This window comes from Poecilia formosa, unplaced genomic scaffold (genome assembly GCF_000485575.1).
Source record: "Poecilia formosa unplaced genomic scaffold, Poecilia_formosa-5.1.2 Scaffold512, whole genome shotgun sequence".
In the NCBI taxonomy this organism is placed as follows: Eukaryota; Metazoa; Chordata; class Actinopteri; order Cyprinodontiformes; family Poeciliidae; genus Poecilia; species Poecilia formosa.
In genome coordinates this window covers 332,642-339,625 of record NW_006800451.1, presented here as the reverse complement: position 1 = coordinate 339,625, position 6,984 = coordinate 332,642, and the positions used below count along the sequence as shown (strand labels likewise).

Genomic DNA, 6,984 nt, shown 5'->3' with positions numbered 1-6,984 from the left:
CTGTTGATAAAAACCAGATTTTACTAAGTCTATTATGCAGAATTAGAAGAACAAGAAACAGAACATTATCCCGGTCGACTTCTTCCTGAGCAGCGGAGAAAAGTCTGAAAAGTCTCACAAACTTGGGTCTGACTTTTTTTCCCCCAAACACCGGCTGATGCTGATGATCTCTGGATAGCTGCACATAGAGGCAGTGTTGTAGTCAAGACCACCTAACCCGAGACCAAGACCAGCACCCTGCTCTACACAACACAATAAATGAATTTACAATAAGTGAAATATGATAAAAACTGCTTCTCAAATTGATCTGGAAGATCCACATTCTCCTGAAAACACCTAAATATTAAATATTTAGAGCTGAAATAAATTATAATTATCAATTCAAACTCTTCTTTGTTCTGCTTTGCTTCCGTCTCTAAGTCACAATCAGCAGGTCCCATGTCGCCCCTACCAAGATAACGCCCTGGGTGGTTGCTCACATCACCCATGTCAGAAACCACTGCTCTCTGAATCATTAAAACGGTAAACTATGAATACTGTCCAAGGAGCAACAAGCAAGAAATAATCAGGCAAAAGGAGAACCGTGACTGTTCTCGCTCTCTCCCGCTGCATGAAGCCAGGCAGCAGATGGCAGAAAATAATCAAAGAGCAATGAGCATGCGCTGTGCATTACCTTACGTTCTTGTATTTTATTTATTTGATGATTAAATAAACATATGTATTTAATAAAATAGAATAATAACTACTGCAGTGTGCACGATGCATTACAAAAACAAAGAACGGTCCTCAGCGAGACTCCAGTTCTATCATTCATAGTAAAGAGCCGTTCAGAAGAATCGGCTCGTTCGTGAATGTCACGTCACTATATTGCAGACTTTGGTCACAGCGTTGTCCCATACATGCGTCACATCAGTCAACTCCTCCGCACAAAAAGCGCAGTAAGTAACAGTTTTATTTCATCGCAAACGCAACATTTTGTCACTGCACAGCTAGCTTCGCTAACTTCTCTTCCACATAGTTTACCTTTGTTTGAGCTTCCTCAAAGTCACGTAAAAGTTGGACGGTTTCTGTAAGATTAGCGCTGCTGATTTCACACATCGTCTTGCTTTCTTATGATTTATGAAGGAAATTTTATTACCGTCGATTAGTCGGACGTCTTCTCCCACTCCGAGACAAACTGCGCATGTCTCAGAGCGCGAGCGACGGCTGCCAGCGGAAACAGAAACACGTCATTAGTCAGTCGTTTTATGGCTGGGATTTGAATCGGTCATGATCCGTGTTTCTGTGTATTTATTTTTAAGGGTTTTCTGTGTTCAGTTTCTGTCCTGTGAGTCTCTGTTGTCTCCGCGTTGATTGTTCCCAGGTGTGTCCAGTTACCTGATTAGCCACGTGTATTTAGTCCCACCTGTTGTCTCTGTCTCTTGTCGGGTCCTTGTCAAACTGGCTGCCATCACAGTTGAACTGTGAAGTCCTGTGTTGGTTTAGTTCTCTTCTTCAGTCCCTAGTTAGCTGTGTGCTAACTCTCTGCCGTGCCGCCTGTTCTGGACTGTTGAGCTTCTTCATTAAATCACAGCCTGGGCCTCTGCGTCTCTCCTCACCACCACACATGACAGAATCGGTATTTTAGCATCCAGTGAAAGATGTTAACAAATAAACTGGACAATATGCTGGCAATTTAGTGACATTTCCACAGTTGTGGTCTTGAAATAAAATCCCAGCACTCAATGTCGGAGATCAAGACTGAGGCCATCAAAAAGTGGTTGATGGTCTCGAGTGAGTCAAACTACCACATTGACCACAGCGGCGCTTTTGGAACCAAACCAAACGAATCCAGTTTGGTTTCAGCTGCATCCAGCGCCGCCTCCTGCTGCTCCTGCGCCCCGATGGGCAGCAGGCCGCTCTGCTGACTCAGCTCCGGCTCTGACTGCGGGAGAGGTCGGTCAGTTTAGAGTTGCAGACGCTGCTTGTAACATCAGATCAGCGGTGTTCAAAGTGAGTCTCGGGGACCATTTGTGGCCCCTGGACTGATTTTTTTTGGTCCCTCACCACAATTCAAAAATGAATCAGGACAAAACTACGACTGTTAAATCGAAATCTACAAGCAAAAATGATTGATGCAATACAAAGTGATGATCTTTCCCAAGCTTTCTGCTTTCCTGTTGCCATGGTAACCAGGGCCACATCTACTCACTGGTTTACACTGTAAAACCAGACCTGCTTTCAGCTGCTGGAGTAAAACTGGGCTGAACACAGGAAGTGAAACTTATGAAATATTTTTTCAGTTTTATAATTTTAATCAAACTGGATGCTTTTCATTTAACAAGGAAAACATGCAAAAACCATTTGAAGTTTTAAATCTATGATCCCATTTCTACTAAAAAATATAGTTTAATTAAAATAGTTCAGATTTAGTTTATTGTTGAGAAGGTTGAAAAAAAAATATTTTCAGTAATTTTAACTTTTAAAATTGACACGTTTTGGCCCAACAGTCCTTTGGAGTTGTCAAGTTTGGCCCAAGTGAGCAAATGTTTGCAGTGTTTTCCACGCACTGTAAAACACGTTTCCTCCACCGGTCAACCACTGGTGATGTGAGGCAGCCATGTTGAACCACCACGTCTGGGGAAATCGGTTCCGTTTATTTTTTCAACTGGGAAGTCGGAATTTTCCATTTCGGTCAACAAACTGAACACATCAACACCAACGCAATGTTAGATTGGCCTAGTCAAAGTCCAGACATAAAACACATTTCACAATCTGTGGCAACTTAGAAACTGGTGTTTATATGTTGTCTCCATCCAAAGCAGAAATGTTGGAAAATGTTGGAAAATCACACCGCGAGAGTTGAAGGTGGTTCAACTTCAGGTCCCTTAAAGGGCCAGCAGCAGGAAATGTTCCTTTCGCTTTTTCTGGGTTTTCTGCGCCTGTAACGGCCGGGGTTCGGTTCGGATCTCGGTCAGAAGCAGCGTGATCATTAAAGGAGAGGTGAGCGGTAATATGTCCCCTGACACCACCTCCCCTTTAACTGCGGCTGATGCGGGATTTCACGGATAAAACGAACCTTTAATGTCGAGTCTGTTTTTCCGGTGGCCCACTGACACACATTCAGCGGCGGCAGCCTGCGAGCCCACGAGCAAAGTGACCTTGTGATGCAGGCTGCCAAAAATCTGGACCAAAACACAATGTGTGTGTGTGTGTGTGTGTGTGTGTGTGTGTGTGTGTGTGTGAGATCTGATGGACACACCGACCGACGCGCTGTTCCTCGCCGCAGCAGGCGCCTCGTCCCGGGCTGATGGAGGACCGACAGTCAGCGGACGGTTGGAGGAAAATGTAAGAGAAGCTACATTTCCGCGGGTTGGTGCGGGAATCCGTGCGGGAATCCTCGAGGGGTGGCGGGCTGCCCGCTGGCCGAGCTGCGCGTCAGGAAACGGCTTGAGCGCGGAGCGGGAGGCTGGAGGCTTACCTGGAGCTGGAGCCGAGCCTGGCTCCGGCCGCCGGGAACATCTTCATCATCTTCATCCGGAGATGGAGGCGGCTGGACAGCGAGTGAGGAAGGCGGAGAGAGAGGATGAGGATGGTGGCTGACACTGACCATGCGCAAAAGCAGCCTGTGGTTTTCAGGTTGGTGTCAGTGGAGTTGGTGTCTGCTGCCTTTTGACCTACATCACTCTGAATACGAGCAGCCTGAGGCTGCAGCGCCACAACATCCGCTGTGAGCCGCTGCGTCTGGAGGAAGGCTAGCTGGCTGAGAGCCGATAAAAGGTCCGATTTAAGATTTTAAAGGCTTCATCGATGCAGCTGGCCGAAAATGTTACGTTATTTATGTCAAATATAACTGAAAAATATTTCAGTTATATTTTCATATTTATTCACTTTTCCTTTAAAAATAAGAAAAGAAAAAATACTTTTCTATTCCGTCAGGATGCTGTGACGCTGCAACTCCCCCTGGTGGTCACTGAGGAAAATGACAGTTTGGTTTGATCTATTGGAAGGTAAAACAAAATGTCAATGTTTCCAGATGCAGGGGCAAAGAGGAGAACTGAAATAACAGAAATCGGGTCTCCTCTTCCTTCTGCTAGTATACAGTTTGAATCTGCACCGCAGCACAGCTAGCTGCTGCAGGACCTTAGAAGAGGAGGCTTAAGCAGCATTCACACCATCCCTGTTCAGTCCACTTTAATCAAAGTCTAGTCAGTTTACCTAGGAAGTCCGGTTTGTTTGGTGAGGTATGAATCAAACTCGAAGTACAGCGCAGGGCATTCTGGGTAAACACAACCAAAAAAGCTAACGTGTTAGCCTAGCGCTAGCAGCAGAAATGGCTCCTGGTCTTTAACCAAAGACTAAAGAGAAATATTCCAACCGCTAAAATCCAAGTTCACCTCGCTGCAGCAAACAGGAAGGGCCGGGACGGACCGCTGTCGGTCTCTTACCTTATTTGGAAATGGGACCATTGCACTCCGGAAGTGAAGGGGGCGCTATTTCCTAAATCATCCGCGTTCTCCGTTTTAATTTTCTTTTGAAATCTGTGATATAGCTTCATCTTTAGGGAGGAGTTTCACTCTCAGCATGTATTTCAACTTCTCTTTTTTATTTACTTCAGCACAGCTCACAGCTTTTAACAAATTCCGCAGCTTTCTGTGAATCTGCTCCTTTTTCGCATCTTTTCGGGCCTGCTACTGCCTCTAGTGGCGTGGGGGTGGTAACAAAACTAATATAATTACGTCACTAAACGAGAATGCCACAAAATCTTTATTATTTACTATTAATTTCGCCATTACTGGCAACGTGAAAGATAAATTATCTTATAAAATACAGTATTTTTCTTCAGGATGTAGAGCTAATTAGGTGACATTGTAACATAACTACTATGTTTGTTTGTTTTTTTCCTGTATAAAATACATTGAAGAGAAAATGTATCATCTGAATGGTATAACAGTTGCTGTTATTTCTTTGTAAAATTATTCAGAGTTTCCACTTTTAAAACTGATTTTTGGGCAGGTCATGCTGATTTTTAGGTGTGGCTGAGACTTAGTGTATAAAAAGGGGCGTGTGCGTCACCGTCAGATCCGTGCAGCGGGAGACTTGAATTAATTGAACGTTTAGAACAAATAACGAATCAAAGAAAGGAGGTAAAACGGAAGATGAAAGTTCGCCCCAGCGCCGCGGATCGGGCGCTTTAGGAGCTGGATTGGAGCTTGTGCACAGGAAACGCCGCCAGGTGCAGGAGGACGCCACCGGGGGGAAAAGAAAGACATTCCCGGTGAGATCTGGACTTTACGTTTCTTTTTGGGGATTTTTGGTGGTACCACTCCTTTTTCTCATTTTTTGGGGGGAGGTTTTTGACGCTTGAAACTTTGGATTAAAAAGGAGAAATTCTCCCATGATATGGAACTCGTTTCTGGACAATATTCGTATTAAAAAGGATCAAGAAGATTTGGACATTTAACCATTTGAGTTTCTTTACTAACATGAACTAAGTGGATTAAACCTATCCTAAACTTATTTTGAGAGAGTTTTGGTTACTGATTTATTAGGATAACTATTATTATTTTCTTAGTTCGTGTTTTTTGTAATAAATCATGGTTGCAAAAGGTCAACATAATTTCATATTTGAGTGTTTGGCTATTTATTTACCTTTCATTTAACTGGTGTAACATATTTTGCCTGATGCCTGTGACGTAACCCCCTTGTGTGTATTTGTAAGTTCTGCTTTAAATGGGAGCCGAATTTTACAACATAAACAACACCTTTATACATTACAAATATCTATATATCTCCATCAATTATAGGAGGAACAACAGAAATAAGACATGAAAAACATGATCAACAATAATAAAAAATACCATATACAATGTATACACAAGAAATTTAATTGAGCAAAAATCAATAACGAACAAATTAATTAGGTTCACAGACGAATAACCAGGATTGTTAAACAAGCAATAATCCACATTTTTATTTTGTTGGTAGAGTCCTATATATAGGAAAAATATTATTAAACTATTTAGTCTTCCAACGTGGACATTTTTCTTTGACTCCAAAACAATAAAATAAAACTAATTAATAGAATCACAATATCAACAATTTGTGCATCAAGTAAAACACTTAGCATGCTACAGGTAAATGGTATCATTTAGTTTGGTTAAGAATAATTATTGCACTGTCAGCGAATGACGTCTAATAGATGTTCTATAGTTACCAGAGGAACACGGTACCGCCTTCATGAGCTCAGAGGTTCAAACTGATGAATAAAGAGGATGGACGCTCCCGGCTGAAACACTCCTGCCGTCTTCCATGTTCTTTCAGCAAACAGTTTGGACAGAGATGTTTTTGGTTTCACCACCATTTACCTGCTGTTATACCTGACATTCAAACTATTCTTAAAAGATGATCTTTTAGTCTACAGCTCATGTGACCAAACCAGCCGAGGAGATGAAAAGTTAAAACTTGAGATGAGTTAAAACTTAAGTCAAATTTTTAAGTTTTAATATTTGAACTCATTGTTAAAATGTTAACATTACTTAACTAGAGGTAATGTTAGCTAATGTTACCTCTAACTAACTAGAGGTTTTGNCCTGTTCAGTCCACTTTAATCAAAGTCTAGTCAGTTTACCTAGGAAGTCCGGTTTGTTTGGTGAGGTATGAATCAAACTCGAACTACACCGCAGGCCATTCTGGGTAAACACAACCAAAAAAGCTAACGTGTTAGCCTAGCGCTAGCAGCAGAAATGGCTCCTGGTCTTTAGCCAAAGACTAAAGAGAAATATTCCAACCGCTAAAATCCAAGTCCACCTCGCTGCAGCAAACAGGAAGGGGCGGGACGGACCGCTGTCAGTCTCAGACCTTATTTGGAAATGGGACCATTGCACTCCGGAAGTGAAGGGGGCGCTACTTCCTATATTATCCGCGTTCTCAGTTTTAATTTTCTTTTGAAATCTGTGATATAGCTTCATCTTTAGGAAGGAGTTTCACTCTCAGCATGTATTT

The 6,984-nt window shown here is 42.5% G+C and overlaps 1 protein-coding gene and 1 long non-coding RNA gene across 4 annotated transcripts in view; one reads left to right on the top strand and one right to left on the bottom strand.

Annotated features, from left to right (window-relative positions):
* The window catches only part of tmem74b (transmembrane protein 74B), a 9,709-nt gene extending 6,158 nt beyond the window's left edge, over positions 1-3,551 (bottom strand). Inside the window, exon 1 of one of the 3 annotated variants that reach the window (XM_007579220.2) lies at positions 3,461-3,551. The gene's annotated coding sequence lies outside the window, so the exon portion shown is untranslated. Of the gene's footprint in view, positions 1-3,241; positions 3,331-3,460 lie in introns of those variants that run through there. The other 2 variants (XM_016664799.1, XM_016664797.1) reach the window with 2 other exon arrangements.
* Positions 3,552-4,526: 975 nt separating this feature from the next.
* LOC107834062 (uncharacterized) lies at positions 4,527-5,602 on the top strand. Its single transcript, XR_001659844.1, has 2 exons — positions 4,527-5,474; positions 5,509-5,602. It is a non-coding gene; the product is annotated as an uncharacterized LOC107834062 (long non-coding RNA).
* The last annotated feature ends 1,382 nt before the right edge of the window (positions 5,603-6,984 follow it).